The sequence below is a fragment of the Dermacentor andersoni genome, chromosome 3 (genome assembly GCF_023375885.2).
Source record: "Dermacentor andersoni chromosome 3, qqDerAnde1_hic_scaffold, whole genome shotgun sequence".
NCBI classification, from domain to species: Eukaryota; Metazoa; Arthropoda; class Arachnida; order Ixodida; family Ixodidae; genus Dermacentor; species Dermacentor andersoni.
The window spans coordinates 70,273,510-70,296,544 of NC_092816.1; the positions used below are offsets into that span (position 1 = coordinate 70,273,510).

Below are 23,035 nucleotides of genomic sequence, written 5' to 3' on the forward strand. Positions count from 1 at the left end.
GCGATCGGGCTATTGGCAAGTGCCAGTGGATGAATCCGACCGCTCGAAAACAGCTTTCATTACGCCTGATGGCCTGTATGAGTTTACAGTAATGCCATTCGGCCTCTGCAATGCGCCCGCGACATTCGAAAGAATGATGGACAATATTCTGCGAGGCCTGAAATGGAAGACGTGCCTGTGTTATTTAGACGACGTGGTAGTTTTCTCCCCTGATTTCACCACTCACCTCTCTCGTCTACGCGAAGTCCTTAGTTGCCTTGCCACCGCCGGCCTTCAACTTAACTTGAAAAAGTGCCGCTTCGGCGCCCGCCAGCTGACCATACTTGGCCATGTCGTTTCCAAAGACGGCGTCCTTCCCGACCCTGACAAACTTCGCGCTGTCGCCGAATTTCCGCGGCCGACTACGCTGAAAGAGCTCCGAAGTTTTATTGGCCTTTGCTCTTATTTTCGACGCTTTGTGCGCAATTTTGCCTGCATCATCGCTCCCCTGACGAAGCTCCTGGCTGGCCCCGGTGACCTTCGCCATTGGACTCCGGCATGTGACCAAGCCTTCACCACTTTGCGTCGTCTGCTTACCTCACCGCCTGTTCTACGCCACTATGACCCGACTGCACCAACCGAAGTTCATACGGACGCCAGTGGCGTTGGTCTTGGAGCCGTCCTTGCGCAACGCAAGCCTGGCTTTCCGGAATATGTGGTTGCGTATGCGAGTCGTGCCCTCACGAAGACAGAAACCAATTATTCTGTCACAGAGAAAGAATGCTTGGCTATAGTTTGGGCGTTAAACAAATTTCGCCCTTACTTGTATGGCCATCCGTTCGATGTTGTGACAGACCACCACGCGCTCTGCTGGCTTGCGTCACTGAAAGACCCGTCAGGCCGTCTTGGACGTTGGGCTCTTCGGCTCCAAGAATTTGACATTCGCGTCATCTATCGATCCGGGCGCCAACATTCTGATGCCGATGCACTCTCCCGATCGCCCATGCGATCCGACGAAACGCCACCCTCACCCATAGAGTGCCCGGTTGCTACTCTTGCTGTTACCGACATGCCGTCTGAACAGAGGAAAGATCCGTGGATTGTGTCTCTCGTTGACATTCTTCACAGTTCTTCGACGGCTACATGCCCTCGAGCCCTTCGTCGCCAAGCCACCCATTTCGTGCTACGGGACGCCATCTTGTACCGCCGAAACTATCAGCCGGACGGTCGCAAATGGCTGCTAGTTATCCCTCGCCATTTGCGCTCCGACATATGCACGTATTTCCACGCCGACCCACAACAAGCTCATGCTGGCGTCCTGAAAACCTACGAGCGGCTCCGCCAGCGCTACTACTGGCGCGGCATGTATTCTTATGTCCGCAAATACATTCGCTCATGTGTAGCCTGTCAGCGACGCAAGACATCTCCTCATACGACAGGCCCTCTGCAACCTTTACCGTGTCCTGCACGCCCTTTTGATCGAATTGGCATTGACCTTTATGGGCCTCTTCCATCCACTGCTAAAGGAAATCGTTGGATAATTGTCGCAGTAGACCACCTCACCAGATATGCCGAAACTGCTGCACTTGCTTCGGCTGCTGCTCGCGACGTCGCCGCATTCATGTTACGGCATTTCATCTTACGGCATGGCGCACCGCGAGAGCTGCTCAGCGATCGAGGCCGTGTCTTCTTGTCCGAAGTTATTAATGAGCTACTCGCCGCTTGCCGCACTATTCACCGCACCACTACGGCGTATCACCCACAGACTAACGGTCTAACGGAACGGTTCAACCGCACTCTTGGTGACATGCTCACCATGTATGTTGCGTCTGATCATTCCAATTGGGACGATGTCCTCCCTTTTGTGACGTACGCGTATAACACCGCCGTTCAGGCTACCACAGGCTTCTCCCCATTTTTCCTTCTTTATGGACGTGAACCATCCACTACCCTCGACACCATGCTACCATATCATCCGGATGCCTCTGAATTCACCCCTCTTTCCGAAGTTGCTCGCCATGCTGAAGAGTGCCGCCAACTGGCTCACTCGTTCACGTCGGATACCCAAGGAATCCACAAAGATCGCCACGACAACGGGCAGCCCACACAGTCCTTCGCCGTGGACTCTCACGTCTGGCTTCAGCTGCCCTTCCAATCTCCAGGCCTTAGCCCAAAGCTTGCTCCGAGATATCAGGGTCCGTACCGGATCGTCGCGTGTACATCGCCGGTGAATTATGTGGTCGAACCGGTGACGCCATCTTCGGACAAACGCCGCCGTGGCCGCGAGACGGTTCACGTCAGTCGTCTGAAGCCGTACCACGACCCCCTTATCGTGTCATCACCTTAGGTCGCCAGGATGGCTCCTCTTCACCGCGGGGGCAATTGTAGTGGGTAACATGCATGTGGCGCTGTGCGGACTGCCACCGCTGCGGCGCGAGACCCGAGCTCGGGCTGTTGATGCGAAGCGCTAGGACTCGTGATCTAGAGCTACTTGCGATCTCTCGAACGAGCTACAATAAACCCCATTTCAATATATATATATATATATGTATATATATATACAGAGAGAGAGAGAGAGAAAGTCGTTGTAAGTCCCGGTGATACCATTGGATAAGCGATATATACATATATCCTCAGAATAAGGAAACCATGATTTCACGCCCAACACGGATGTGAAAGGGCACAAAATATATCAATCAGTCATACGGCACGCCTCAGCAGCTACGTAAGTTGCGCGGCAATGACCTCTTCCTGCGCAACTTTTAGGAACATTCTCCGGTAATCCCATAGACCTAGCGCATCCACTGCAGCTGATGAACACTTCCTCATTACCCCCGAGAGGCACAGAAAACCATGCACCTTTCTGACAGAGAGGTAGAAAAATGGAACCAGTAATCCTCTAGCGGCAACTTTCTGCTTCCTCTAATGAACGTCGGTGAGCGGTAAAACACGAGTAGGAAAGGCTCCCGGTGCAATAAATGCAGTGAAGCAGGCAGCAGCTCCCTGAGCACCGCTCGCGCCAACGAGCTCCTGTAGCTGGTGGTGCCATCGTCCCGTTAATAGTCCCTGTTTTGTTTTTTCTTACAGCGCTAGCGTGTACCCCGCCTCTAAGCTTTGCAGTGTTAGACATGGTTTATTCCTAGGGTGCAGTGAACCCGAGTTTCTAATCCGAACTGCAAGCGGAATAGTTCTGGTGGTCAGTACAGTATAGTATAGTACGTCAACTGTATCGCCGATTATGAATGTTAATAAAAAAAAGTATGCATACTTGCTTTAGGCAATACGTAAATATAAGAACCAAATCTACCAACGCTAAGAGTCGAAGTCTTCTGCGAAAGTTGCAGATGGAACAAAGTCTTCAGATGTCTGAGGTAAAGAAGTGCGTTGAATGCAGACGCATGAATGAGACAAAAGTGCCTTATATGCTGTGAGGTCCATATTCTTCCCATATGTCATTGTCAAAGGAGATTTGAAGCACGCTCACTGCTTTGCGATGCACTGCTTTTAGGAGCCACGCACCTTTGCATGCTAAAAAATAAAGGCCAATGTGAGTCAAGTAAACGCGGTTCTTGTTCGAAGCGTCGCGTATCTGCAATGGCTTGGGAGAGTCCAGGAGTAGGTGGTATACATACTCGGGCAGTTTTGACATAATGAACAAGGTTGAGAGAAGGTACAATTAATTCTGTGGCCTAGTGTAAGTAGTTTCCAGGGGCAGAAAGTGGTAAAGGATGTCTGGGTGGCGCGGGTGCTTAGAATCCAATTACGGTCAAGATATGACTCAACTGCATATAAAATACATTTCTCCGTTTAGTTTTTTGTGTCAACCAAATATACTCGCTCAGTTCTTTCTTGTGTCCTATATTAAGATGCATTATGTATTGAGTCAGGACACACGTTTAAGGCGGGATATCGAAAGGTCATGAGCTGCTTTGCTAGCATAGCCACCATTGAATTTCTTATTCATGATGAAGGTCTATTTTCTAGGTTTCTCTACGGTGCTGTAGTTAATAGCTAGTGATTTGTGTAGGATCGTTTCAATTTCTTGAACAATACGAGATCTTCCTATTCAGACATAAATTATAGAAGTCTGTCGAGCGGTGTATGCCTCAGTGTTACTTTGTCTCACGTTCCTCGCGATTTTTTTGAACCTGCGGTACTCCCCTATAGGTTTGCAGAAGCAATAATTTGACATATGCAGTTCTCCAAGTGTCTTCGATTGACGACTACGTAAGCTTGACCCCTCGCGTGCCATCTAGCCTTTCTCCCGGCGAAGCAACGTTGCTGTGCTACTTGTGGCTGAGAGCAGTGTTTAAGAACGCTTACTGCTACCTTATTGGAATGGCCGATATCCCGATGTGCGACTCCTGTAGGTGCGAGGAAACCATCTTACACGTGTTGTGTACACGGTCCTCGCTGCGATATCCAGTGCCTCTCTCTTTCCTGACAACCTACTGTACTCGCGTGATCGATCTAGGAGTCAAAAATACTCGGGCCATGGCCACATGCGTCACTGGCACAAAAACAGATTCGTTCACTAGTCCAGTACTTGTTCAGCAACCACCAGAGAAGCCACCTGTAGCGCTCCTGTGCCTTCTCCGACGTGTACTCAGTGCTCCCTCTCTTTCTCTTTTCCTGTTTCTATTTCTTTTTTCTCTCAACCCCAGTGTAGGGTAGCAAACCAGACGCTTGTCTAGTTGAACTCCCTGCATTTCATCATCTTGCTTTCACGTTCTCTCTCTCTGTCTCTCTCTCTGTTGAAATATGTGAGCACGTTGAGCAGACGCCGTGGATCCTGGGCCGGCATCTACGTGCCGTATTATCTTATACGCCATGAATATAAAAAAAGCATTTCGAAAATAAAGCGCAATGGTTTTCAATGTGCACTCCCCTTTATTGCAGGTCAACGCATGGTCATCACATAGACATTAGCATTCTAGAGTACACCACCTGCAGAGGTCTCAACCAATCTACTGCTAATATAACGTACGGCATTTCACGTTCGCAAGCATCACAAGGTCCCTCTTAACATCTTTTGCACCGATGAATTAAGAAAAAAAGGAATTCCTGGAAGATAATCTCTCATATAAGAACAGTAGAAACTGAAGAAATATAAAAAAGAGGACCCACCATGCTCAGGAAAGAAAAGGATGGCGGCAACAATTCGCAGAAGAACGGCATAGTTAAAGATATGAAAGAAATCTTGCGACGTAACTTTTTTGTTTTTCACTTGCGAAGAAAGCAGCCGCGAAGCCCTTTTTCACATAGACGAACTTACTTCACCGAAGTGTATTGACAAGATCATGGTCAGGCTTTTTTAGGAAATACACAAGTGGCCCCTAGCTGTTCTAAACGCCTGCGCGTTTGCGCAAGCGTGGGTGCTTGCCCGATAGCAGCTGGACGGGCTCAGCAAATGCGCCTATTAATTCGTCCTCTTCCGCCTCTGCTGAGGCGCAAGTCGTAAAATTCCTTCGCTTATCACCCGCCACTCACTGCTTTTTCTTCCGCTCGCTAACGTGTGGGAGAAGCATCGCGCACAAATCTGAATATGTACCATGCGCTGTTTGCAGGAATCCAACTTTAACCTCTTAAACGCGGTGCTGCGAGGCAGTGGGAGTAGATGTAAGATTAAGGAACATATTGACCAAGACCAAAGAAGCTGTAAAGCGGAGAGGCCAGCTGCTTCGAATTAGATTCCGGATCTGATATACTGGGACGGGTCTTCCCTATTTGCAAGCTTTTATTGGCCATTGGGCTACTAGCTTCAGCGTTACTCCTGCTAACGGGCTCTCTGTTTGAATTTAAAGGGGTGTACGCCTTCCCTAAATCGAGGTGTTGCGCACTTTTTTATCGCAAGTTTGCCTTACAGCGTAGTGCACTATGTGCCAGAAACAGTTCGGGAAGAAAACCTAAACTGCACTGCTCGCCAGCGTTAAACGACATTGCTTCAGGCCCACCATTTCGCAATGCAGACTATCAAGGTATAGTGTGACGGCAAGTTTTACGCACGCTCAATAAAGCTACGTATGTTGCATGCGTGTCTACAAAATTTTATTATTGTACAAAGTTAACAGTTAGTGCGAGATCTGCAGCTACATGTTAGATGTAGATTTCGCTGCGATTGTCACCACTGATAGTCTATACCTTGACAGTAAAGCGTAGATATCACCTTTGATATGTTTCGTGAAGGGCACGTGCAATCATCGCTACAAATCTCAGAATATCGTTGACGCAGCTTTTTCTCGGATCTAATAGTGCGTCTTTTTTTGAAGAAATCACGGAAGTGGATCGTTGAGACGAAAAAGTAAAGGAGCGTTTTATCTACCCGCCGCGGCAGGCCAGTGGCTCTTGCTTTGCACTGCTGAGTTGGAGGTGGAGGGATCGAATCGCGGCCGCAGCGGCCGCATTTCGGTGGGGGCTTAATACTAGACCTCCCGTGCGCTTAGATTTAGGTGCGCGTTCGACAACGTCTGGGGTTCAAAATTATTCCGGGATTCCCCACTACGGCGTGCTTCATAATCATATCGCATAGTTGTCGAACGTATATTTCCAGAATTTAATGAAAATATTCTTAAATTGAGGTTCCATTCGAGTGCCCAACGTCTTTAGAATTGATGCGCCCAATTGAAATCGCTAATGGTAATCATGTATTCAGGGTCTATTATTCGTAATAATTCTTTTGGTGACAGAGATGTGCAACGCCTAAGTATAGAGAAGCCAAACATACAGCTGAATTGATCCACATAGGTGCATATGTCGCGCACTACTAAGTGCCACAATGGTCCGGTCACAAAAGACGGCGACACACCCAGCAAGATGACGGTGCGCGAGCAGCGGAATGGGCGGAATTTTGTAACGTTCTTCCCGGCGTGCATGCATCAACCCTGGCCTTGAGAAGTGCACGCATGTCTTTGTGCGGTACGATACTGCGCGTCCTCCCTTAGGGCCCCCGTATGATGTTCCGTTCAAAAACTTTCTACTGCTCATCAACGGCCGGGAAGATACGGTCTACGTCGACCATCTGAAGCCTGCCTACTTGCGCTTTGACGCTTTAGCCACGTCTGCTGTCACATTACCTCGCGACCAGGCCAGTCCTACTCGCCGCGTGCGTTTAGTGCCACCGCCGTCCGCACTTCGTCATTCGTCCTGCTCACGGCTTCCTCGCTGGCAGGAGGGTCCTGATTGCGATGGCTCGGCTAAATATATCATTTGTGCGCACCAGCCACCAGCGTCTGTCTCGTTTTTCTTCACCCACAGACACGTCCATTCATAGTACCCGCTGTTACAACAACCGCGCTGGGATAAAGAGCTCGGCCCAAAAACGATGAAGTTTAGACGAAAATTACAAAAGAAGCGGTTTATAGCTTAACATTACCCGCCGTGATTGCTTAGTGGTTATGGTGTTGGGCTGCTAAGCACGAGGTCGCGGGACGGAATCCCGGCCACGGAGGCCGCATGTCGATTGGGGCGAAATGCAAGTACACCCGTGTACTTAGATTTAGATGCACGTTAAGGAACCCCAGATGGACGAAATTTCTCGAGTCCCCTACACTATGGCGTGCCTCATAATTAAGAAGTGGTTTCGGCACGTAAGACCCCATAATTTCATTTCTTTTTATTTTAACATTTTCTTTGTGTTCATTCGACTCTGCTCCACACAATATGAAACCTTTTCATACTACCCTAATCTCTTTTTTTTTACCATCACAAGCTGCTTCGTTGCATCGGCCAAGCCCAAAATAAATATCAACCTCTGCGCTTTTTACGGGAGTTACCATTTTTCTAGTGATTGTGGCTATACCGACGTTCTTTGCTGAAAAACGACCGGATCTGGCGTAAAGCTCCCCCTGGCATAGGTGTATTGATACTGCGCTATATCAGACGGGGCTTATTAAATATTAGTTATTACCATTATAGCGTTACTAAATTTCTGCTGTGATTTGTGTTGATTATTAAAAAAAAGTTGCACCTAGCTTTCCCTCGCTATTCTCGTAACTGCTTCTCATGCGAGGAAAAAGGCGCACTTCCTTTTTCTATGTTCTCGTTTTTTTTTTATTTTTATCGAAATGTGTCACTCACGTTATTTAAACCTAATGAGAAGTTAGCAGCCTCATGAAATGAGTCCTTATGCGCATGTGCTTTGCCATTGCTGGCTTCGCCAAATGACTCAAATGGGTCTTTCCTATATTCAAATATATTTCTCTCTCTTTTCCTTTCCACACACGCGATTACGCCATCATGTACGCCTCTTTCAGAGAAAAATAATTAACCTAATTTCGGAAGGACTGGCCACCCATGTCTTCTTTTTAGAGTTCTGTTCAGATAACTTCAGATATCATTACTCAGTGATTACTAAGGAAGTCAGCAATAGCTCTATAATGCTGTTTGCGTTTTCACAGGCAGCTAGCACCAAATTTAGCGCTGATGATATTTTTATTTTTGTAACACACGCACACGCACACACACAAAATTGCTATGAGAAAAGGCCACAGCTTGTTCAAAGTGTCACTAGGTGGTTGGGTTTAACTTCTCTTCGGTTGGGTATAACTCAACGTACTATCGTATTTCGGCCTGGCCGCCTCCGTGCCGCATTGCCGGGAGTGTTTGCTGGTCGTTTCGCTTTGTCCTGTGCTTCTGGACCTTACACAGTGTGCTATTTTCGAAATGTCAAATGTATCGGCTGACCAGACAGACAGGAAGTTTTGACGGAACATGATATGACCACGGATGGAAGAGGCGCGGTTTGTATGGCTGGCCCCGCTTTCAAACGTCTAGGGTGTCGTTCGTTGGTGGGCGGACGCGTAGCCGAACGTCGTAAACAAACGTTGGCTGCCTAGTATAGCTTATGCTGGTCGTTCGAACGGCGAGATTGAATTAGATAGTACGTACTCGTGGTTATAATTTGGTGTTACACGACATCAAGCACTCTTACGTTGCAGAGTTTCGCCATCGTCAAGGTTGAGTCTAACCCAAAAGGAACACACAAAATTAAAAAACGTATGCTTAAAGACTTTTTTTTATCCGGTTTATCGATGAGAGAAAAAAAATGATTTCATATGTGTTATCGTGGTTTAATGTAGTGAAAAAAAAACAAGAACACGCAGATGAGAGGCAGAAATATGAATAAGAAGAAAACACACGCAGCGATCGCCATCGGAACTTGCGCTATTTCAGCCAAGAGTCTGATCGTGGTTAGAATATCAGAAAGGCAGTGAGCTGGATCTCTCAATTATCGCTCTTTCTCAGCGATTCCATTAAAGTACCTGTTTTCTTTTTCTTTCGTTCTCATTTCACTGTTCCGCCCCTCATAACGTGACCCATACATCCACGAGAATCGACCACCTCCTGCCGCTGTTTATTTTTTTTTTATCCTTTCAGCCAGCGACGGTTTCTCATTACCAATGGACCGTTATCTGAAATGCCCCAAATCAAAAGACCAGTTTGTTTAACGAGGCAATCAACTTATTCAGCCAACAGGATTTTCCCGATAGAAGGAAGGGTTTTCGTATAAACGCCGAATTTCAGTGAGCGTGGCATGGAAATGGCGGATTTGTGGACGCGGAGATAATGCTCCCGCTGTGAGGACGACAGTTGTGATGCCCCATTTGTTCTTTTTCTTTTTCTATGCGCGTTCCTCGCAGCATTGGGCCGCCTACAATGCCCGCTTTGCTGGTTGTAAGCCTCAATCAGGCCAGTTTTCGGCAGAGAGACTTTGGTCGTTGTTCGTGTGTCTCGTTCTCTCTTTTTCAACCGCACATTCAGGCTACTTGAAGGAAGGTTTGTTTTTTTCCTTTCTCTCTCCCCATCCCTGCTTCAATGCTTTTTTTTTTCAAAGGGCGTGACGACGGCATTTGCGAAGACAGCATTCGCGACGTCGTAATGCAGTCACGGTCAAAGTGAGCATTTTCTCTTCACTGCGCTACGCGAGTTCTGTACGAAGAATACGTCGTAGTTACGACGTCCACATCGACGTGCTCAAAACATCTCATGCCGGGTGCGCTGTGCGTAACCATCCAAAATAACACTTGCACATTCATTCCACGTCCACTGCACAGAGGGCCACGGAATATTCGTTGCACGTTGCCTCCACGTCTAAGGTTGTCAAGGGCAAGTCACAGGGAAAGTGTGAAATGCTCGGTCTCTGGGCTGGTTTTCGACAGAACGTTCTCTGTGGGTGGCTTAGGTATTCATTCTTTCTTCCGCTTATACGGGAGGGACGATTATTAGTTACCGCTATAACGCATGGGAGAAAAAATATGGCCCCACGCTTACGGCTTGCGAGCAAACAACCTTAAAGCTTACTTCACTGAATAATTTAGCGTTAAATTAAATTATGGGGTTTTACGTGCCAAGACCACTTTCTGATTATGAGGCACGCCGTAGTGGAGGACTCCGGAAATTTCGTCCATCTGGGGTTCTTTAACGTGCACCTAAATCTAAGTACATGGGTGTTTTGTCGCATTTCGCCCCCATCAAAATGTGGCCGCCGTGGCCGGGATTCGATCTCACGTCCAGCAGCCCAACACCATAGCTACTGAGCAACCACGGCGGGTTAATTTAACGTTCTTCTTAATGAACAAATATATAAAGTCTAATAAAACTGGGTCACCACGATATTAATGTCCAAGACAATGTGAGAGCTTCGCGATTCCTCACAGGAAATTCACGTCTACATTTCCATACGGAGAAAGATTGCCATTTTGTTACTCAACATTGCCGCATAGCTTTGTTCCTGCGCAGGCGAAAGTAGTTCGTTGCAAGATGTGCAGAAAGAAGGTTGCGCTTAAGCGCCTTGTTGGCTTCGGCATCGCCTCGGAGTGCCAAAGAGACAGTGCGTCAAAGCTATTTGCCATGGTGTCCACCGCTACCTGGATAAGTAGGCCAGGTCAGGACTGGGCAACAAAAGCCGAGTCAACTGAGCAAATAAATGAGAAATAAATCGGACCACGCGATGATGAACGAGGTAGATCGCGGTCATTTATCAGCGGCGCTTTCTCACAGGCGAGCACGACGAAGGTAATGAAACGAATAAATGTTGCTCTGAAAGAGCGACGTCGGAGCTCCCAGCAAATGGGGACAAAGGAAGGTAAGAAAGAGGTCGCCCCAGTTCCACGGCAAATAACGACGAGCCTGTTGCCGGAATCAGGACCTTGAAAGTCGTGTTGAATTTGTGAAATATCCTGACCAAGGTACTGTCGAAGCTATAGAGAGCTTGATAAGCATTTCGTTTGTTATGTTACCAGTAATTGTAATTTCCTACGCTAGACATGACACATGCATAAGGTTACCTTCAGTGGAGTAGATTTTATGCCACCGATTTTGACATACTGCGTTCTACCGCGACGTAAGCGCCCAATCAATGGATGAGCGTATGATTTCGATATTATATAGCATTTACCTGTTAAGAGTTATAGCTTGAAATATCTCCTGTATAAAGTGTAAACGAAGCCACGAAGAAATAACCAAGTATAGATTACGTTAAAATATCCAACCTATCTCGATTATAGTGCGCAAGGCTAACAGACGCCATAAAGCGGTATTACGATGAAATTAGTATTACGATGAATTAGTTTGTCTGAGACGTCGTTGCTGGAATGACTCACATATTTTGTGGATGATTGCCTTTTTAATTGGGAGCTTGCTACTGCAGAAGACCAATACTGGCTTAAAAAGGTCCTAATGAGCATTTAAATACGGTGTTACAGCTGGGCAATCACGTTAAATGAGAAATAAAAATGATTCTGTTCGTACTAGCAAATAATATATATATATATATATATATATATATATATATATATATATATATATATATATATATATATATATGACGCCAACAGGCATGGCAGCCAAAGAAATAATCGGGGATATTAGCTGCAGTTGAAACTGAAATGTCGAAAATAATACGGAAAGCGGTAATGAAACCGAACGAAACGATAACTTGTCTCCGGTGGGAGCCGAACACACAATCTCCGCATGACGCGTGCGCTGCAATACCAATTGCACTAAGGCGACGGCTATAAAACCGCCCACTAACTTGGGTATTTACGTTTTACTAGATCTAGGCCTTCTAATGTTAGCCAGCGCCACTGAGCGCCATGGTTGATGGATGTGGAGCATTCTTTCTTTCCCGAAGGTGTCATACAACGCGTGATCTTATAACAGCAGGTACGTGGCTAATAAATGTTATACGCATATATTTTATACATATATGCATAATATAAAGTACATTCCGGAGTATTTAATAAGGTCGACACTTTTGAATGTTTTGATGTACATCAATGAAGAATTTTGATTCCGTCCGCTCACGTTACTGCAATCTGTCAAACCGCAGAAAAAAGAACTGTTTTTGAGCCGTAAGCTAAACCGGTGCGGTAGTTTATTCGTTACGAAGTTGCTCTGCTGAACTCGAAATTGCAGGTTCAATGTCGGTCTCGCTGGTCGCATTCCTATAGGTTCGCAATGTAAGAGCGCTCGTGTTCCGTGCATTAAGTGAACGTGCAATTTCAGGTAGTTATAATTAGCTTCCTACCTCCCCTGGGCATGCCACATAACCATATCGTAGTTCTGGGGCGCTATAACGTAAAACTATTCCAAACTTTTCTATTGCAATTCTGCAATCAGCCCTTCGCGATTGGTCAAAATTTTTTTTTGACCACCCCCGCTTCACCTGTCTGTCACGCGAGGTCACGAAAACCGCGATAGCTCCCCATCTGATATAACGTGTACTCACGGATTATGCAAGATTTGACCGAAGAAAAGAAAAATAGCTATTTCTGATTCGACGCCTCTTCGCCGTTAGCCCTCGGCTATTGGTCAAAAGTTCTCGGGCTGCGCCCACTTCACCTGCTCTCACGCGACGTCACAAAACCGCAAAAACTCACCGCGTCAAAGTGACGTGTACGCGATAAAGATGCATTAATATGCCGAACAAAACTGAATTTTCTTCTGAATAGCCGCAGGCTGCCCCGTTCCGATAGGAATAAAAGATAGATGCCGCCGATCGCTCACGCACTGGCTACTGGCTCCTGTCGGTGAGCATGGGTTTATTTGCGTGTAACAAGACTTTTTGCGTGGCCGTGCAACGTTTTTGAGCCCTTTCGGCACGTTTACGAGCTCGTTCTGCCAACTCTTCTTTGCTGAGGATCCGTTTTAGCGTCATTCTTAAGTTTCCGTTGCATGCCGCCGCGATTGTCGGCGAGCCACCGCAAGAAAAGTAAGGGAAAGCGGACCAATCGCAGACGCCGGCGCCAACCTCTTCATCCGGTTATCGATTTTCAGTGCAGTGGCTCGGCCCTATCGAATCCCTCTCCACTTGAGCATGCTCCTCGCCTCTTGTGAGCCAATTAGATCAGACAAGCCGCTCAGTGCAGGCAATGTTATTCGTTTTTCAAGCAAACAAAAGTGACCTCCTGTGAACGAGGAGAGCGTTTGATTGGTCTGTTCAGACAACCCTGCGGGTGACCGCCCGATGCTTGCGTCGGCGGTTACGCAAATTTTACGTCAGGAGATTGGAATAAAAACATATTGGAATAGTTTTACGTTACAGGGCCCCTGGTGCATAAAAAGGATAAAATTTTTAAAGCGGCTTCATATATTGTCAATATGATTATTTAATTGTATTGATATTAATAATATCATTGGAATATTCTGTTATTATGTGTTTATACACCATGAAAAAAAATTGAACCAATTGAGAAATTCTTGGTTAAAGCATTATACTGAAGGGATAATTAATTCTTGTGAGGTCGCGCTAGAATATACCGGCACCATTTGAGAGCCTTGCTATTTGTGTTTGATTTATATGATAGAAAATGTACCACTAGGCAGGTGAATTTATTTGATGAAAATATTCTAGAAAAAATTCCTTGACTGAAATTTTAAGGCTCCTTAACTTCCTAGCGCTAGCAGAGCGGGAGCAAATAGCCAGACTAAACATGGTTTTCCTGCTTAATAAAATCTACTTACCATTGCTAGTGCACAGTATTTAGAGCAAGGTGGAAGCTTACCAAATCAGAAGAATGGTAATCTTCAATTTATACAGACACAAATAAAACTTCCGGATACTGTTCCTCTCAGAAGAAATACAAAAAATAGAATGACTAAAAGCAATCAGTCCGCGGTCAACCAGCGTGGAAATTTATAAAGATGATATTAAAAAAATGTGTTTGAATCTTTTCTTTTTCGCGTATCACTGCGAACAATTTTTTTTTATTGTACAGTGTCTTTCATTCCCCATGCATCTTTGTCACCATTTCATTTTAGTTGCCTACAAACCGTGGGCGACAAGAACTTTGTTCTTTATTATGTGTTGCATTAGTACTGTGTTACTGTGCATTATTGTGTTCTATTACATCTAGGCAAGTACAAGATGCTACATCGCAATCTATAGGCGCCGGAAGGACATTGCAAATTACAGTTACTAAAAAAAGGTTCTGTGGATTTTCTGCATCCCCTGACACACTCTACATCCTGTGAAAACAGCAGCCCTGCATACTTTCTGCAGAAACATGTGTAGCAGTCGGTAGCAAGAAAGTGACAGAGTGTGGTATTAGGTGTGCACGTTTCCTGAGAACCACAGTGGTAGATCAATAAATTTCTTTAGAAAAAAACTATGCGGATATGTAATTTCTTCTGCGTTTAGTTCAATACGAGAGTGATAAATCGATGTTAAACGTTATCTCGTGCACACAAGATAACGCTATTTGTCTGCGTAGTCCTCAGAAGACATAGGGAGACGTGTTTGCTTGATGCGTTGTTGTGCGCCATACTTCATAACCTCTGAGAGGGCTGATCATATTCATTGCCTCGCATGGCACATCGCATCGTGGCAGAAGTTTTAAACCTTCCTTGAATTATGGGGTTGTACGTAATTCAATTAAGTTTATAATTGTGTGTATACATTGCACAAACGCATTGGCGGTCTACACCACGTTTCGCTGCGTAGCGAAGACGCTCTCGTTCAGCGCGACGCTGCTTTCGGGCCTAGGTGTCCTCGACGCTGAGTGTACGCTTCCGAACCATTTTGCTGGCGCGTGTTTACGTGCTCCCTCTGCAAACGTGCTCCTTCTGCATACGTGCTCCTTCTGCATACGTGCTCCTTCTGCATACGTGCTCCTTCTGCATACGTGGTCAGCCCACTTTTGAGACGCCAGCACCAAGCGCTCTCGTCCGGATATGGACGATTGTAATGTTTATACTATCGCAGCTCAGCGCGCGAGCTCCACAGCCCAGCACCTGCATTTTTGTCGCTTAAGAAAGCAAGCACAACACGAGCCGTATGTGAAAACTGTGAAACGGTGCCACGGTGGCGCAAGCCGGGATGCGCGGAAGCGGGCGCCATTTGGTAGCGTTGCAAGTAGCCCAGCAGCGCGCGCGAGCATGGATGGGTGGATTAATGGATGTTATGAGCGTCCCCTTTGGAACGGGGTGGTGGGTTGCGCCACCAAGCTCTTGCTATTGTACTGGCTAATGTCCTACCAAAGTTAAGAAAGAAAAAAACAAAGAACAAAGAAGAAAAGAAAAACACTATGTACTTCTACAACCAAACTTTCTGACCCTCGACTGCGAACTTTGCTTTTGTACGTCTCCGTTTTTTGTCGTATCCCTACTTTTCTTCCACCAATATTCTAATCGCCTCTTACTAATCTCTTCAACTCAGGGCAGGGAAGTATTGGCGAGGTTAGGCTTTCCCCTGAGACCCCAGTATTGCGGAGAGGACACGGCACAGATAGACCGCAATGTTCGATCGCACATCGCGGTGGCCCCAATTCCCCAAAACATGCACCCCAAGTACCATCCCGAACGACGCAGAGCAAGGGCAAAGACCCTTCATAAACGTTTCGGCATGGGACCGGGGGTGTATTATACGGATGCCAGTCGAGCCAGCTCAGATACTTTCAGCATAGTCTCTACATGCAACAACAACATAACAACGGCATCCTTCAAAACCTCCTCGGCATGCGTGGCAGAGGCTGCAGCCATCGCCTTGGCCATTCAGGACGCCGAGCGCCAAACCAATTCGGCTGTCATATTATCCGACTCACAAGCGGCTTGCCGCCTGTTTTTACAAGGAACGGCACCCAAATCAATAATCAAAATTTTAGGCACTCAACTAGAGGGGCACCACACTATCGTCTGGTGTCCGACACACGAGCGACTGGCAGGAAACGCTAGGGCAGACCGTATTGCTCGAGGTTTGAACGTCCGAGCAACGGCATGGCCTAGCGACGTCCTTCCACCGAATTCTCATGACATCCTCCTACAGCAAAGGCAGGAGCGGAGACGTTTTGGACATCCTCACTCCGATTTAAACAGCGAACAGGAGAGGGACTGGCGTCGTATTCAGACGAATACATACCCCAACCTGCACCACCTACACAGAATACACCCCACGAGGTTCACTGACGAGTGCCCGTGGTGCACAGACACACCCACACTAAAACACATCACATGGGAGTGCCCCAGGAGGCCTCCGCACATAGACAGTCCCATATTACACCAACATCCACTAATGAGGAATAGGCAGTGGGAGGCATGGCTTGCGGACGAGGGTCGGCAGAGCCAGTTGGCTCTTCTGGACCAAGCCCAGCGAGCCGCTCGTGCCAGTGGGGCCCTGGAATAGGGGCTCCAACCATCGTGCCTTATTTTATTTACATTGAATAAAGTTTTACTCTCTCTCTACTAATCTCTATTGCGGACATGTTAACTTTTCCCCTAATCTCGCTGAACCCAAGGGCTTCAAGGAGGCCAGTGGTGCCTAAATCGGCTACTGGGCAGATGTCTTCACATTCTAATAAAACATGATCCATCATTTTCCTAGCTTTGCAGCAGCAAGCACATGCTTCGTCTTCCTTCTTATATCTCGCTTTATAGGTGCGTGTTCTAAGGCATCCTGATCTCGCTTCGAAAAGTAATGAGCTTCCCTTTAAGTTGTCATAAATTGTTGCTTTCCTGATTTCATTTTTTCCTCTTAAGTAGTTACTCATGGCAGGTTTCTTTTCCATTGCCGCCACCCATGAGGTTATTTCAGCCTCTCTGACTTATCGCTTGACCTTCTTTGTTGCTGTGTTGCCCACCCTACAGGCCGCATACTTGCTGATAAGCTTCCTAGTTTTTTCCTCCAGGGCCAGGAGGCAAGCGCCATTTGGTGGTGTTGGAAGAAACCCAGCGGCATGCGCTGCAAGACCATCACAGCAGCAGCAGCGCCAGAAAGTCGGGAGAAGAGGCAAACTCTTTTCTAAGGGCACATTTATGGGTAAATAAAAGAATTCAAGAGACAGTTATCGCTATGTTGATGAATGCGCCTTAGTTCTAAGGTCTAGTACCTAAGTACCGCCTTAACTAAGGTCTAGTACCTTAGTTAAATCGTTGGTAATTAACTGTACTTTAATTAAGATCGGCTTAAATAACATCACAGACCGTGGGTCTCAGTACCTTAATTACCTCAATTTCAATTAATTGTGCCTTGGTCAACTTGGCCTAAATAACAGCAAAGTGTGAGGGTTCGATGACTTTTTGGACCCTCAGTGGTCCCGCCAACGCCAACTACACGGGATTTTCCACATGATGAGGCATATAATGCTTTACCATTAACAACGCATGCATATAAGACGTAAATAGAGACAGAAGGAAATCGCGGTGGCTGAACCAGAGTCGCACTCGCTTGGCTACCCTACACGTGAGAAAGGCATGGAGTAAAGAAAAATATGAAGGAGGAATTATAGTCAGTGTGCGCACACACACAGATGCATTTTCACTCACGTAAAGTCACAAGCTCTCGTGTAGTCTTGGTACCTAGAAGAAGCTTTTGGTGGCCTTGAGCATACGGAGCTCTTACGTCAGCTTCCAGCTTCCAGTACCTTTGCTTTGAAGAAAGGTCTCTCATTTAAGCGGCTATAACTAGTACGCAGAGCAGATCATTACCCATCGACGTATGGAGAGCGGCACATGAAGTGCTCAGTAGTTTTATGAGAGAGAGATACTTATTAAGAGAAAGGCAGAGAGGTCGGCCTGAGCTAAAGGTCTCCTCGGAATGGCCGTATTGGCCATTCCGATGAGGCATAAATCATCATCATCATTAGCCTATTTTATGTCCACTGCAGGAGGAAGGCCTCTCTCGGCGATCTTTAATTACTCCTGTCCTGCTCCAACCGATTCCAACAAGCGACCGCGAATTTCCTAATTTTATCGCCCCACCTGCTCTTCTGCCGTCCTCGACTGCGCTTCGTTTCTCTTGGCACCAATTCTGTAACCTTACTGGTCCACCTATTAGCTAACCTGCGCATTACATGACCTGCCCAGCTCTATTTTTTTCTCTTAATGTCAAATAGAATATTAAGTATGTAATATAAGGATTTATTACGAGACACTAGGCACAGTCTAGTAGCAGCGGCAGTACACGAACGCTGATCGCGCGCAATGCCGACACACGAGCCGTCTTCTTCGTCCTCCTCTTCACTGCAAGTAGAATAAATAAGCGTCCGTAAATACGATGACTTGCCACATAAGACATACATTTTTTTTTTCGCGACAGGAGGGTACACGTTGCAGAGGATGTGAAACATCAGGCTTTAGTGAGCGGGAGTTGGAAAAATCTGGTAAATTATATTCCCGAGGTAGGATGCAACCAGCAAGTAAGTAAAATCGGTAAGTTATCACGCGGCATCAGTTGCCACACTGAATTTGTTAGTGAGCCAAACGTGCAAGCTTATGTCCTTTTTCGCTGACAATTTTGCAATGGGACGGCAGGCCCTGAAATAGTATGCCCTGCCAGTTGGTGCTTAGTTTCGTTGTGAGTAAGGTAAAATTATGAACTGTCCGGAGGCTACGAAGGCCAAAAGCTGCCTGTCCATTGATAGGCAATTATTTGACAGGCCTTTAAAAAAACAAAAAAACTTATGACCAGCACTATACAAACGACTGGCATTATAAACCAAGGCAGCACAAATAAAAGTTGCTTTTATTCGACGCCTCATGGTGCCAACATAATGTTTTGCGCAAAGGGTTCTGTGACTGAAAAGGTGCTATGTATGAGGTGAACGCTGCACTAAGCCCTCTATATATGCACGAAATCACGAGCAGTGCGTAGACGTGCGCTGTACGTCATGCAGAGGAAGCAGAACCCTCCCAACATTACGCAACGATACACTGTAAACGGAAATCACTCCGAGGTGGGAGTATACTGCTTGTCCTCCAGCGACCCCCCGGTTCGGAGTTTATTATGCTCCGTATGATCGGAGTAGAATTTTTACTCCGTACGAGCGGAATTATTGCGTGGAATTATCGGAGTTTTTTTTTTCTTTTCTTTGTTTTTTGCTTTGCAACTGACGGAGTTTTTTGGAGGTGCAACGGGAGTATAAAAAGAGGCATCGCGTGGGTTTGCGCGAACATGTTTACATGCAGAGGCTGCTGGTCAAATTTCGAAATATGCACACGAGACCACGTCAATTCGACGAAACAAGTCATGTCATATATCATGACATACATAAACATTTCAGAAACGCCCAATGCAGAAATTTGAAAGACATCCCATGTACACGCGATACTCAAGAAGCAACGATGCCAGTATATATAGCCACGATACTGTGTGCCTCGAAACCGCCTAGGGAGCAGGTGTGCTCTTTTCAGAATTACGACTCACATGCTCGTTCTTACGAGATTTGCCTCTACGAAATTAACAGAATACTTTAGTCGACACAAAACTGTTAATTCAAAATAGTGAGAGAAAAAAAGTTAATGGCGTAATTTTTCAAAATTATCATGCCATTCTGTGAGTGCTGAAGCGACTTCGCACACTGCTGGCGTTCGCGGCCAAAAAGTAGTGCGTTAGTTACAGTAAGCAAGAAAAATGCAAGTGCATGTGCTGCATAGCAAAATTAAATTTTTGCGATATAGTGGTAGCGTAGCAAGAAATTATTACGTGTGAGCATGGGACCTGCAGCAGCCGACGTAACACCGAAAAATGCGCAGTCATACATTTTATACACCGCACTACTTTCTTTGCGTCCAAGCAATCTGTCTCGGTTGCGAAAAGGAGCTACATCGCTGATCTGTCGAGTGAATCCCTAAACTCTGAGCCAGCAGGCATGCGTCTAAATCAGTGTCTCGGATAGAGCGTAATGTTAATGCAATATCGGAAGCAACGACGTGACCAAAACCTATATGCGCGATAACAATTCGATTCACATCGCTCAATAAGAAGCTTTATTTTCAGTACGCATACTTATGTCCTACCGTTTTTCTTCGGGCGAGGATATCCGTTCACAGATACATAAAAACAGTTGCTTGCACTCCGGTCTTTCTCACTGGCAACACAGCACCGCAACGAACTTGGGTTACGCCATTCATGCGCGACTAGCACGGATGTCGTCGCTCGAACAGTGCCTGCTGTTGCCATTGCTACGCGGTCCTTTCAAACACTACACTGGACGTTGTCAGCATGTACTCAAAAGGACATAGAAGTCGCATTTAACGTACTGAAGAACACAAGACAGGGTGACGCAGCACGAAAACACAGCCAGAACGTGAGCCGACATCACGAGCCAGTGAGCAGCTTCGAGGTATACCTAAGCCTTTTTCCGCACTTGAAAACGTGGCTCTTGCAATCATCGTTGTCAGCAAAGGGATCCCAGCTAATGTACTTGAAGCTGAGATACAGTGAGCTTCAGGCATGCCTATAACACTTTCTGGAAGGAAATACGGGAAACAAATTGACGAAACGCTGTCACGGAACGACACTTCACACACGTAAACAAACCGTCAGCCATGAGCACTGCCCGCTCCGCCGAACGCGCCCGGTCGCTGGCGAGGCGCACAGCCTCATGGGAAGCGCCACGTGACCAACCTGTATCGGCGGAGGGGAGTTTTTTAAAACTCCCTGTCGGAGTTTCACGGGAGAGCAAGATTTTTAAGCGGAGTAAAATCACGTCATGTCGCCTTAATACTCCCGCAGCTAGCCAGCGGAGTGAAACGAGGGAATGGCGCTGTTTTGCTCCCATACATCGGAGTAAATATTTGAGGAAGGGAGGTTTTAGGGCACATCACCTCTTAAAAACTCCGAAGTTGGTTTATTTTCGTTTACAGTGCTATAGCCTACATTTAAGTAATTGGCAGTGACCAAGCTCTCTTACCGAATCATGAGAAATCGGCTTTGCGTGTGCTTGTGAAGCAACAACCGCAATTACTTGGAGTAAGACGCCGCGTTATTCTTAGCGTCTAAGAACAAGATATAATACTTTATTCACTGGTTAGAGTAAGAATACACCTCTTGTCGTCGTGTGGCTGGCAGGTTCATTGGGATCGTGCACGGTAATTTTCGTTCACGTCACGGCTTGCCATTTGAGTGACGTTGACCGATCAGGCGAGCTGTGAGCGCGTAATAAACTCCTGTTAACGGAAGCGCCCCAGAACAGGGGGTGTTTCTGTTGTAGACGTCGCGATAAGTTGTGAGTGAAGGTCGTTTCATGGAAAACAGTTAATACGAAAAGTTGGAAAGGCCGAGGTATACCTACTTCGGATTTGCATTCCAGGATGAGATGCAGCATACTAACCGGTAATTGTACACATTCCTTCCTCTTCGACCGCGAAAGAATGCTGTAAAAAATTCCTGTATTCCCTTTAGGGGTTTGTGTCGACGTATAGACCGGTCGACTCAGCGCGTGGAAATACGCTTTTTGTCGAGAGCGTTTCATGGCGGGTCATGGTTTCCGGAGAAGTAGGTGCTGCCTCCGACGTTCACTACATGTGCGCGCACGGTCTTTGATGTACACATTCATGCAGTCATTGTTTCTACCAGTCCTAAGGGCATCGTAGCAAAATGAAAGGCGTTTACCATTCTGCTCATTGTAGTATACGGGGAGTTTTCGTGTTGTTTCACGTGACACTCGACTGTATGTGGGTACAGTTGTTTTGTTACAGGAAGGCATTCGCGTTTGCGTCAGCTATCCACACTTAAAAGACGCAGTCTTGGATATAGGGACATAAATTCGAACACATCATAGTCATACCTTCAATTGCTATAAATGACCATCATGATAATTCAAGCCGCTTTCAGTTTCTTGTCAGGCTTACTTTAGTACACACATCTCGATTCGGTGTTTGAATCGCTTGTATATATATATATATATATATATATATATATATATATATATATATATATATATATATATATATATATATATATATATATATATACATATATATATATATATATATATATATATATTGTGTGTGTGTGTGTGTGTGTGTGTGTGTGTGTGTGTGTGTGTGTGTGTGTGTGTGTGTGTGTGTGTATTTCATTGCGTACGGGATATCATGCAGGTCGTATCCGTACGTCAGAATTAAGCATATATATAGAGAGAGACCTATACTCAAAGAGGTAAAATTGCTCTGATAGTTGGCTATTTCCATGGCTTCGGCCATTTTAGCCAGGTCAAGATTTTTGGGCGCTTTTTTCTTTGTGGAGAGTTGCCAGTGAGAAATGTTCTTGCAATAGATATAGCCATCTGTAAATCGCTTTGTGAATGCGGCATCGAACCTAGAAATGAAAAGGATCCAAAATATGAGACAGAAATCATCTTGAAAAAAAAATATTGCGCTGCAACGACACTAAAATGTAGCTCACATAACGCGAAAATGCAGCGCACAAGCTCTAAACAAGTAATGCTTGTAAAATCGTGGAGTACGTGTGAGCCTCATTGAATGAAATAAAGCGTCCAGATATGAAAGTTGGGAGCATGCATATGAAGTAATGGAGTACCATTTTATGGGTGGGGACTTCCGTGTTGTGGTCGTTCATAGTCACTGAAAAAAAAATATCGAACGTTGGCAGACGTGTTTATCAAAGTTGATCGAAACCAGTAAGGGAGATAGTTGGTTTGTGCAGCAAAAACGTGAAGAAAGGAGGGCAAACTGAGGGGCAAGATTGTTATTAATCATATCATGTGAAGCCAACAAACAAACGCACCAAGGAAAACGTAAGGGAAATTACTTGTACATGCTAATTGAATTGAAAACATTATAAATGAATGGCATTGAAAGTGGATGAAAAAACAACTTGCCG

General features: G+C 46.0%; 1 long non-coding RNA gene across 3 annotated transcripts in view; it reads left to right on the forward strand.

The window, feature by feature from the left end:
* LOC129380617 (uncharacterized) overlaps nucleotides 1-23,035 on the forward strand; it is a 468,422-nt gene that overhangs the window by 379,974 nt on the left and 65,413 nt on the right. For 2 of the 3 annotated variants that reach the window (XR_011892999.1, XR_008608803.2), the window contains one exon: nucleotides 17,100-17,240. The exons of the other annotated variant lie outside the window; for it this stretch is intronic. This is a non-coding gene — a long non-coding RNA (uncharacterized lncRNA). Of the gene's footprint in view, nucleotides 1-17,099; nucleotides 17,241-23,035 lie in introns of those variants that run through there. 3 annotated transcript variants of the gene reach the window in all.